Raw genomic sequence first — 11,649 nt, 5'->3', positions numbered from 1 at the left:
TGTATAATGATCAGTCTTTAGGGTGAATTAAAAAGCTGAACAGCATTTTCTTAAATGACCATAGAAAACTTAATCAGATAGCTCTGAAGTCTGTCTAACAGTTAGTGCAGGACCTTTGTCTCAGAATTTATAGTTTGTATTTCACCCTTATGTGAAGAATGCTGAACTTATGTGCACACGCTGAAGCTGAAGACATCTGAGAGATTGTGTTGCTACATTTTGCTATTTTAATGGACTCTGCTTCATTTGCCAGTGATTTCCTAGGAGAGAACACAGTAGGTCATTCGCTATGGTAAAACATGGTTGGTTATGTCTTCTTAGAGAACTACCTTCCTTGAATTGCCAGTGCAAGGACTAAATGCGATGATGTCTTTTTTTTTTTTTTTTTCTTTTATGTTGTCAGATAATATACATGTTCTTTGAAATGGAGCAGTTTGAAAGTTTGTCAGACTGATCACCGAAAGATAGAAAAGTGAGCCTCAGGGCTCATTAAGTTCTTTTCAGCATCATTATATTTTTGGTAGTTTTGACTGGAAAATGGTTTGAAATGTTTTGTTTTTAGGTGATGTATTTTTATTTTATAATGAATAATCCATTACAGAAACAAATGTAGAATCACAGAAAAAATAAATTGAGCTTTAAAGTAGTTTAAGAATAAAGGAAGTTGATACTGGGCTTTGAAGAGAAGTTACTTGAGAATTTTTACTTAAAGGAGAAATAGAGTAGAATGAATTTGAGAGCTAAGTAGACCTTTGATGTGGTTTTTCTCCAGCAACATTTAGCTGCTAATTACAAATGTATTGTAGAGAATCAAAGTTAGATTGATTCTTTCATTCATGTATTTATTGATTAATTGATTTTTGGTGGAATTAGAAGCAGTTGGATTCATTTGCGAGGATGGTATGAGTTGATACCCAGGTAGAATCCAAGTTGTACAAAGAGTACGTCATGGAGAAGAGCCAGTGAGAAGGTGGCCCTTCCGTACACCCAGAGCTTCTATAAAGTGGAGCTTGAGAGAAGGGGAGATTGAGTGGGATGTGTAAAATCAAGATTTTTCATAAAGTGCCAGTACCAAAGTCATTTTGTTTTTTTTTTAAAAAAAGCATCTCCTTTACAAAGACTAACTTGAGGGTTGAGAGGTGACTGCTGGGTACTAGGAAAAAAAGGTATCCTTGAATATACTGATGGTAAGAACAGATTTCATATTCTGGAGAACTTTGACTTCTCTATGCTGCAATGTTTACTCCATTTGTTCTAGACTTGGAATAAAAACTTAAGATGACTTCTTTTCTCACAGTGATTCTTACCTAAATTTTCCTGTGTCTCTTTCATTGTTAGCATGAAGTGATTGGTATGTCTTATGTTTTTGGTGGCCAGGTTTTTTCCCATCTACTCCTTCATCTATTTCCTACCAATCCCTAATCCTGCAGCTGTAACCCAACATTATTCCATTTTCTTCCCAGAAGTGACCTTACCTTTTCTTGATAGAGGAAACAGAGCCATGGATGTCGTGATACTGTATTGTTTACGCCTTGAATACACATGCAAGCATCTTTTCTTCCTAATGGTCTAGTGTCCAACTCATTAGGGATTTGTATTTGTCTACAATTTTTGCATTATTGCAGGATTTGCCATCTTTTGCATATTTCTCTTGTCACCCTGTAGTTACACCTTTTGCACACATTTGTTGTCATCGTTTGTCTTAAGCACCAGTGATGTTTTGGGAGAAGGCTTGATTACTTTCACCCACTTCCCTCTTTCTGCCAGTGATCCTTCTTAGTCACTAGACAAGTGGTGTTGGCACTAAGGACACATTTACAGTCTGTTGGGTCTGAATGGAGTTGGGGCTCCAGAGTCTTTTTTTCCAAGATCATGGCCTTAGGAAAACTGGTGGCATCCACATTTTGCTGCTAAGGTACTTCCAGTGTACTTTCTGGGTCTCATGGTGAGCTCAGTGTCATTATGCTTGGAGAAGGCAAGTCTTTAAATAGTGGGAAAACTGGAGATTTCATTGTTTTCATTGACAATCTGTTGGGTAACAGGTCATCAGCCCACAAAATAGAGGTAATTCACTTCTTGTCCATGATTGTTACTGACTAGAATATTTCATGGTATGATTTGTGCCAAAGTTGGAACCAGTAGACAAAGGAAAATAGACCAAACAGGAGAAGCAAACAGGCCTTGTTGGTTGAGATGGAGGACAGTTTGAATTTTCAAACGTTAGCTGAGAAAATTCATAGGCTAGGCTTTCTAAAGAGCAAAACAAAACTTCTAAAATGTTAGCAAAGAAAGGCGTGGCCAAAGTTGGTACCAGATTAATAACTTACCAAGAAGGCAAATCTTGGAAGATACATGAAGATCACAACCTCTAGGAGACAAATACAGAGAGAGTACTGAGTGAGGCTAAGAAGAACCAGGAAATGCAAGATGTGTTGGGCACAACATGTAAATGTTAGAGGATATTTCCAATTGTTGAAAAACTGTGTTTCCAGGAAACAGTGAGGGAAAAGATAGGTCTAAGCAAATGCTTCATTTGAACATTTATCGTTTAATTGTGCCAGTGACAAGTACTATGCTAATCAACAAAAACTAGCCACACTCCCTCTGGGAGGGAAGAGAGAGATATTAAACAGCTGTTCTCTATGGTCACAAATGATGCATGAACAATGAAGCAGAGGAAATACTATTTTGGAATAAAATGGTAGTAGAGATAGCCATTCTACAACACTAAGGATCAAACCCAGAGCCTTGTATAGTCAAGGCAAGTGTTTTGCCATTGAGCCACATCCTCAGCACAAGGTTAACCATTTTATATGGATAGCCAGAGGCAAATAACTTGACATTGTTCAATAAGTGAAGAAGTTACCCTTGTGAATGTATGGGAAGAAAGCACTCTAAATAGTGAAGAGTTCCAAAGCCATCAACTAGGATCATATTTGCAATTTTAAGGACTAACAAGGAGGCCACTGGGCTTAGTGAGGCAACAGGAATTGCAGTGTGAGAGCAGATGCAGCAGGGAACAAGATTCTGTTAAGTCTTAATGGATCAAGTAAGATCCATTGGCTGTGGCTTTAATACAGAAGCTGTTACAGAGGTTTTGAGAGGAATGATAAGTAATTTAAGAGTAACTCTTGACTGGTTAAAGAGTAGGCCATCTTTAGTTAAAAGGAAAACCCAGTAAGACCAGATCAACTGCAGTGTTTTAGGCAAGTAAAGGTATAGGCTACTGTGGTAGAAAAGTGAGAAATGGTTAGGTTTTGAAGCAAATTTGATAGCACAGAGATTAGTTGTAGTGTATAAGATAGTGCAGTCAGCAACACTCTCACATTTTTTGTTTTTGTGTGAGGAACTGAAAAAAATGTTCCTCCTAAGTAAAGTGGTCACAATTATGAAAGTATGAAATTTGGGAATGGTAGCTGAGAGGATTAGTTTACTTTTGAAATATTTGAAATGCCCATTAACTGTGCAAGAAGAGGTGTGGGTCTTTGGTTTCCCCTAAAACTTTTAAAATAAATTAATCAGTGTGGTAGAGTAAGTATTTATAATATGAATATGATATCTCAAATCAATAAGCTCTTTTCTATGGAAAATGTCACTGTCAGTACTGAACTGTTTTTTAACAAAACCCAGAAGCATGAATGAAGAGTAAATATTCTGAGGTTTCATAGACCTTGAGAACAAAGGTGTGGCTTATTGGAGATTAAGAACGTTTGTTTGAGCACCTAGTCCAAGAACCACTGGTTCTTTAGAAAAGGCTTTCTAACGTTTACAGAAGCACTTTGGATTCTTTAAAAAAATAATTTGTATTGATGTTCTGAAGATTTTAAAAATAGGTCTAGACATTGTTTCCAAGTTATTATGAAGCTTGAAATCTTTGCTAGGTCGTAAGCTAGGTATTCAGCCACAAAAGCACAAACCAAAGTATTTTAAGTAAGTTTTTTTTTTTTTTTTCAAATATTCTCCTAGTAGCACTTTTTTTTCCTAGAAAAATCATCTTGAACTTTTTGGTTAACTTTTTTCATAACTTTTAGCCTTGTAATTCAGCAAAGGGCAACTTTAGGAGAAAGCCCAGCTGTGTCATCTTTGTGAATTATGGCTGACTGTCCATTTCCCCTGCAGATCCTCTTGTGCTATTTTACTGTTTTGTGAGATATCTGTAAATTGTTCGTGAATGAGGGAGTCAGGGCACCACCATCAGGCTTGTTCTTAATTCACCTTGTATCCAAATCAAGTCACAGCATCTGTATCAATATATGTTACCTATTAATAAAGCCTAATTTAAGTACAAATAGTCATCTTAATTGTCCTTTCCCCCAAGCACTTAAGTGAGTCATCTTGCATGCTCCCTGAAGTATGTTGCTTAGATTTGGAGACCTGTAACACTGTATTGGTTACTTTCTTGTCAATGTGACAAAATACCTGACATGAAATAAAAAGGAATTACTTGAGTTCACTGTTTGTGAGGGCTCACTCCATGATGCTTGTCTCATGTGCCTGATGGAGCAACTTTCTTCATGTCTGGGGTCAAGATACACAGCAGAGGCACAACACATTGCCCTGGCTTTCCCTTTTCCTCCTGTTATCTTGTACTTCTATGCTCCCAGCCAGTGGGCTTGGTACCACCCACAATCAGGGTGGCTCTTCCTCTGCAGTAATCCTCTCTGGAATTGCTCTTTAATTCTGAGTTGACAATTCTTAGTAAAGTTGCCAATAAAGAGTAACTATCTCCAACCACTAGATTAAAAAAAATCATTGTTGGAAACATTAATTTGTAGTGTAGTTTAACATTCATACTCTTTGGTTTTTGTCCTAAACTTTTAACTGACTACATTTTTACCACTGTGGCTATGCGAATACCATATGAACAGTTATAAGGGTACAACTGTTTGCTGCTACATGTCACTGCTACAATGACATCCCTATATACACACACAAATCTGTGTATGAAATATACATATCTGTATGTATGAGTATGTCATGGAGCAATGCCTGAAAGATAAATACACCACTGGGTCAGAGGCAATTTTTAAAAAATGTTTTACTTTGAAAGACAGCTGTGTTGGTTAAAGCCTGTAATCTCAACTCACGAGGCTGAGGTGGAAGGATCACCAGGAATTTATGGCTTGCTTTGGCTATGATATATGCTATATAACACTTGTCTTAAAAGGAGGGTAAAAAGGATGATTTATATGTAGGTGAAGATCCATGTAATTTTCTATGCCACACACCCTCCTTTTGAGCATGGAGATTTACAAATGTTCACACCATGGGTTTGTTTGGGTTTTTTTCCCCTGTGTGTCCTCATTTTGAGTGTGTGTAGTTCCTTGGAGTTTTATCTTTACATCATGATTGGATTCATGTAAGTATCATCACAGTTGGCATATAGAAATATGACATCAGCACAGAAGTTTTGTGTTATCTCTACTACTAATACCTCCATCCTAACTGGCAGACAGCTAATGTGCGACAGAGTTTTGTCATTTTGAAACTTCTATGACAATCTACAGCAGTTAGATTCTATGTCTGTTAGATGAGTTTTTTTCTATTTATAATCTGGAAATTCAATTTCATATCAATACTTTTTCCTTAATTTTTTTTCGTAGCTTTTCATTGTATGAATGTGCCACAGTCTGCTCAAATATCTACTGAATTGAGTAGAGAAAAATGAATTGTTTCTGTTTGGGGACAATGAATCCCTTAGAGCAATCATCTGCATATGAATGTCTGGATATAATTTTTGCTCTGGTAGGCAGGCCCTAGAGTGTGGTTGTTGGGTGATACAGGAGCTGTGACTGTTTTTTAAAGCTTATGAAACTATTTTGCAAAGTGACTGCCCCTCTCTAAATTTTCTTTCCTCTTGAGAGGTGAAGTATTTCCAGTTCATTGTCAGCCTTTGATATTGTCTTAAATAAAAATAATATTTGGATGTTTTAGTAGATGCAAATGACTATTGTTTGAACATATCTTTAGGAACAAATTTCTGTCTGTACATTCTTTTTGTCAACATGTCTGCTTATGTCTTTTCATTTTTACTTAGATCTTTTTCATCCAAAGAGTTCAGAGAATTCTTTGTATAAATGACACTAGCTTTGCATGCCTTTCCCTCCCCTGTCATGGTTTAAGTAAACCACATAGCTCAAATTTCAGTTACCATGGCATATTAGTTGTGGTTACATAAAGCACAAACCTTGTAGCTAGTTCTCCAGTTCATAGAGTTTAACATGAACAACAGCTGGGTGTCTTGGTCTGTGAATAGTTGCTTCTTTCAAAACCTTTGGTCAACATTACAGACGTATTCAGGTAGAAATCAAAGTGCATGTTTTTTGTGGCCTCCTTCCTTGGTGATAAATTTTTCTGCCACTTTATACAAACAAATCACTTAAAATGGAATTGTCCAACAAAGATGAAAGTGGGGCAATAAAATTTATAAGAAGAAATACAATTCTAATGAGGCACACATTGTTAGGGTCAAAGAACTGCTGAATAAAGACCCCAGACTGGAATAGTATGCAAAGGCAAAGAGCGATTACTCTGCAGAAATTACCAGCATACAGGGGTCAACAATTCATCAAAATGGTGATGACCTACGGGACTCGCAGCCCCACTTTTATGCAGGGCTAGTGGAATTTTTGAGAAGGATTAGGTAACCTCTAATAGCCTCTAGTATGATTGCTAGGGGCAAAGCAGTGACATTAGTACAATTTTGATTGGATGCTCTATTCTATTTGGGGAGACCTTGAAGAATTTTGGAAACAAGCTCCATTCTGGCCTTGTTAGCTCCTTCAGCTAGGTTTCCCTCCCTCCTGCTCCCCTGCCCCAATATCTATCCCCCCCCCGTCTGTGTGTTTGTCCGTAGAAAATGTAGGAAGGAAGGAAGACACCTTAAACCAGTGGATCTCAATCTCTCTTGGAGCTGGAATGACCCGTCACAGAGACTGCCTAAGACACAGACATTTACATTATGAGTCATAACAGTAGAAAAATTACAGTTGTGAAGTAGCAATGAAATAATTTTATGGTTAAGAGGCCATAACATGAGAAATTCTGTAGTTAGGAGGACATATTGCCTTTTCAGAGGGCCCAAGTTTGATCTCCAGCACCTACCTCAGGCAGTTTACAACTTCCTATATAATTCTAGCTACAGAGTGTCTGGCCCCCTCTAATCTTTAATGGCACCCACACACATATAGCATATACATGCACAGATACATGCACATAAGTAAAAAATTTTAAAGTTAAACACACGTGTTATACTCACAATATGCACTTACTAAAGGAGACCAAATATAAATTTTTTTTCAAATATAAATGTTTTAAAAAATAGGTTCATTGGTTAATAAAAACACTTTTGTTCTAGAAACAAGATCTCTCTATATCATAAGATTGGCTTGCAACTTGAACTTGTGACCCTCCAACTCTACGTGCTAGGATTATAGATCTGTGCCACCAAAATGTACTTTAAAGCAGAATTTTATTGAGCATAGCTATGTATCTGGTCTTTTCATAGATTTGCACTCAAAGAAAACTCCCAAGTCTAAAAGCCTTGAAGATTAATTTAGGTTTTTACATCCCATTTATTTCAACCATTTGTGTAATGATTTTACTGCAAATGTACAGGGTCTTAAGGTCAGACATGATTGTGCTTTTTTTCTTCTCCTTTCTTGGCAAAATTCCTTGTACATAGTAGCAAGTACTTAATGTGTGTATCCTTATTAATTCTATTAGCCCTAAGAGATAGGAAAAGAGACAAGGACAGTATGGCATGAGACTTCCAAGTAGTGTCATAGCTAAGAACTGCCAGTTTTACTATACACTATGCACAATATCATCTGAGAGTTATGCTGGCAATAGTTAATTTCATTAATAGGTACCATTGGATAACAGGGATGGCCATTTTATCTTGAAAAACATGAGGGTTTAACTCGACAAGTAACTTGTTCCACATCACATTGCATTTTAGTGTCAGTAAAGGTACCACTGAGTTATCTATTTCTCTCAAAGGGAAAAAAAAAGCTGTGATCTACCCAAATACTTACATGAAAGTCCGTGATTAAGCCATGTCTTGGAAATGAAATTGATTAAAATTAGGGTAAGCTATCAAAGGTAGATATTTACAGCTGACTTTGTTTCATATACAAGTTTCAATATGCAGATTGAGTTTAGTAAAATTCCTAACGACTTCCTGAATAATAAAATTGGGAAAACTATGCTGTAGTTAATGAACTAACTAGCCTTCTGAATGAGTGGAAGACCATCTATTGTATTGGTTCGTAACTACAACACGCTGCTTTTAGTGTGGGTGAGCTACACATCTCACAACTGGAAAAAGTCGTTTGCATTTGAGTGCTTAAAAACTATGTCAATATAAGGACATAAGGTTTCTTATAGTTGGATTTGCTTCTGACTCACTGTTAGCTGAAACCAAAGTAGAAAAATTATTAATGAAAATATAATCTGGTACAATGTTACACTTAATTTCTCTTATAGTTGGCAGAAGTACAGGCTCTAATCTGGCTTCTATAGTGGGGAGCAATTGACGCTGGAGAGCAGCCATTCTAAATGGGAAACCCACACAATTGGTCAGCATTTGTAATCGCTACAGTACTGAGAATCTAGAGTTTAGTATAACTAAGAGAAAGCAGAAAAGGGTCTGGTGAACTTTTTGTCTGAAGAAAGCGTATGTATAAAAACTTCAACTGTCTCTTTGCCCCATCTACTGCGAGAATGAAGACCATTCTCAGCAATCAGACTGTCACATTCCAGAAAATGTCGACATCACTCTGAAGGGGCGCACAGTCATTGGAGGCCCTAGGGGAACTCTGAGGAGGGACTTCAATCACATCAATGTAGAGCTGAGTCTTCTAGGAAAGAAAAAGGAAAGGCTCCGTGTTGACAAGTGGTGGTGTAACAGGAAGGAACTGGCCACTGTCAGAACCATCTGCAGTCACGTTCAGAACATGATCAAGGCTGTGACACTGGGCTTCCATTACAAGATGAGGTCTGCTCACTTCCCTATCAACGTCGTTTTTCAGGAGAATGAGTCTCTGGTTGAAATCCAAAATTTCTTGGGTGAAAAATACATCCGGAGGGTTCGGATGAGGACAGGTAGTGCTTGTTCCGTCTCTCAAGCCCAGAAGGATGAGTTAATCCTTGAAGGAAATGACATTGAACTTGTTTCAAATTCAGCGGCTCTGATTCAGCCAAGCCACGACAGTTAAAAACAAGGATATCAGGAAGTTTTTGGATGGCATCTATGTTTCTGAGAAGGGAACCGTGCAGCAGCCTGATGAATGAGACCTCAGTTTCCTAGCTTCAGAAACAAGATCCTGATCACAAGTACAGTTTGGGCTCTGTGGGAACAATAAAAGATTTATATATTGGAAAAAAAAACTTCAACTATTTTTGTTTTTATTTTTTTTAGGTGGGGGGGAGGCAGCAGATGCTCTAAAAAGACCCTTAAGTATTTCTCTGAACAAAACTTGCTACAGCGTTTATAACTAGAATTACTGTGCCTGAGTCTATGTTTTATACTAAAGAAAGAAAGTGAGAGACTGCCTTTTTTTAAAACAAAATGTCAAGAATGCAACTTAAATGTGTGCAGACTTTACGGATGTCACTCTGTCCAGCTATCCCATGGTATTGGCTTGCTGTGACCCACAAGACCAGGTGTTACAGATCTTGTGGCTTAAACAATGAAAATGCATTTTTTCCCTCTTCAGTCTGGAGACTAGAATTTTCAGATCAAGGTGTCTATAGTATAGGTTTTGGAAGTGATCTTTTTTATGGGTGTTCATCTTCCCATCTTCACAAAGCATTTCTTTTGCTTGTTCTTAATCTCCTCGTACATGGACACTAGTCAGAGTGAAGTGAGGTCTACCCTTATGACCTAACTTTACGTTAATCACATCTTTAAAACATTCTCTTCAGAGTTATAGTCTGATACATTGAGGATTCAAGAATTCAATATATCAAATTTGGGAAATTCCATAAGAGCAGCTGACCAAGTGAGAACTTCTTAGTGTAGTCCCTTAAGAACTCTTCAGAAGTAAAGTTTTGAAAATTATGTTTACATGAAAGCAGTCTACAACTAGAAAGTGATTAACATGATCACTGTGTTAGGGAAGCCATGCTTGTGACTCTGGCAAGTTGCAAATTTTATACTTACATTTTCTCCAGATGAAAACTTCTGCAGACCCTTTCCTGCTTCCTCTAAACTATACTAAATTCAAATCATGAATCAGTCTGAATTTAGGTATTAAAGTGTATAACCAAAGAAACTCTGAAACTGTATTTTATGTTATATTCTGAAACCCCTTTTCCTGTTTTGTGGCAGCACATACTGGGGAGGGGCCATGGTTAGCTTCTCTGTTCTTTTTCCAAGTCTGTTTCTCTCCCTTTGCATGCTTTAACTAAGAGGGAGAAATGGTAAAGAAATAGGAGTTCTTAAGTGAATAAGTTACCCACAAGAACTGACTAAACACTCCTTGAGACTAGTGAAGGTTTATAGCAATTGATGTTTCTTGTGGATGTCTTTTGTTGTGTGGAGATTTCTTGGTGAGTGTCTGTCTTTAGCAGTTCAGACACTCTGGGAAATGGTCTCTTCCTGGTAGCCTCTTGAAATGACTTCTTCCACTACCAGGGAAATGTCATCCCTAGCTTTAGGTCTCTCAAGGTCACTTTGCTTGTTGAGAAAGCCTTGGATAACCCACAAACAGCTTCATAGCTGTGCCTTAGACTGCTATCTCTGTTGTCTGATAAGAGGCATTTTAGTTCCCCTACGGTTCTTGGAAACATATTCCTTGTGTTGGAGTCAAGGAAGTAAGTGTATTCCTACTCTTCCTGTTCTTACAGGACTCTGCTCAGCACTGCAGCCTGCTATCTCCAAAGTTAATCATCTGAAAAATATCTCTTCTTTGCAGTTTTTTATTTATTCTTTTACTGAATGAGGCAGTGCCAGACTCTCTTTATGTTCACTTTGTAAATTATGAAGATGGCGATTTGATTTTAAATATTCACATAGATTATGTCTTCTTTCCCAAAGTTTTAGTTTTAAAGTCTTGCTACATCTCTTTATTAGTCTTGCTGAAAAAGAAGTTAACACAATTTCTATATCCATAGGCAATAGGCTCTCATCTGCAGTCTGCAGTGTGGTTACCGTAAGGGAGGCATATGATTCAATCTTTTAGGTTACAAGTGAGAGAAAAGTTCTTTTCTTGTAAATCCCAGAAAGCACTTTCTTATCTGCTTCTCCATTGTCATGCTAATGTCCTGTATGGATGCACCAGAAATTCCCTATTCCTATTTAGGATGCAGAAAAGGAGTTGGGGAGCCTCAGGTAGAGATCTTGACACCTTGGAATAAAGTTTACCACTTGGGGTGATAATACTTTAAATTTATTATTTGGATTTCACAGTGATGGAAAGTGTCTGTGTTTTAGCTTACAATGGCACCGTTTTCACTGGCTCTGGATTGAACTAGGCTTACCAGGCTTGCACAGCAAGCACCTTTACCCTGTTGAGCCATCTCACTGGCCCTAATGCCACTTTCACAGGGTCCTTGGTTATTGAAAACAGCATTTTGTCACTAAACAATATCATCTTAGAAGTGCAAAGTTCTATTTGTCTTTTGTGCTTACGCTTTTTAAAAGAT

At 37.5% G+C, this 11,649-nt stretch overlaps 1 pseudogene; it reads left to right on the top strand.

Moving 5' to 3' along the window:
• The first annotated feature begins 7,309 nt into the window (after nucleotides 1-7,309).
• LOC116911232 lies at nucleotides 7,310-9,380 on the top strand (annotated as a pseudogene).
• Nucleotides 9,381-11,649: the final 2,269 nt, after the last annotated feature.

The sequence above is a fragment of the Rattus rattus genome, chromosome 10 (genome assembly GCF_011064425.1).
Source record: "Rattus rattus isolate New Zealand chromosome 10, Rrattus_CSIRO_v1, whole genome shotgun sequence".
Classification (NCBI taxonomy): domain Eukaryota; kingdom Metazoa; phylum Chordata; class Mammalia; order Rodentia; family Muridae; genus Rattus; species Rattus rattus.
This window is presented reverse-complemented; position numbering and strand designations above follow the sequence as displayed.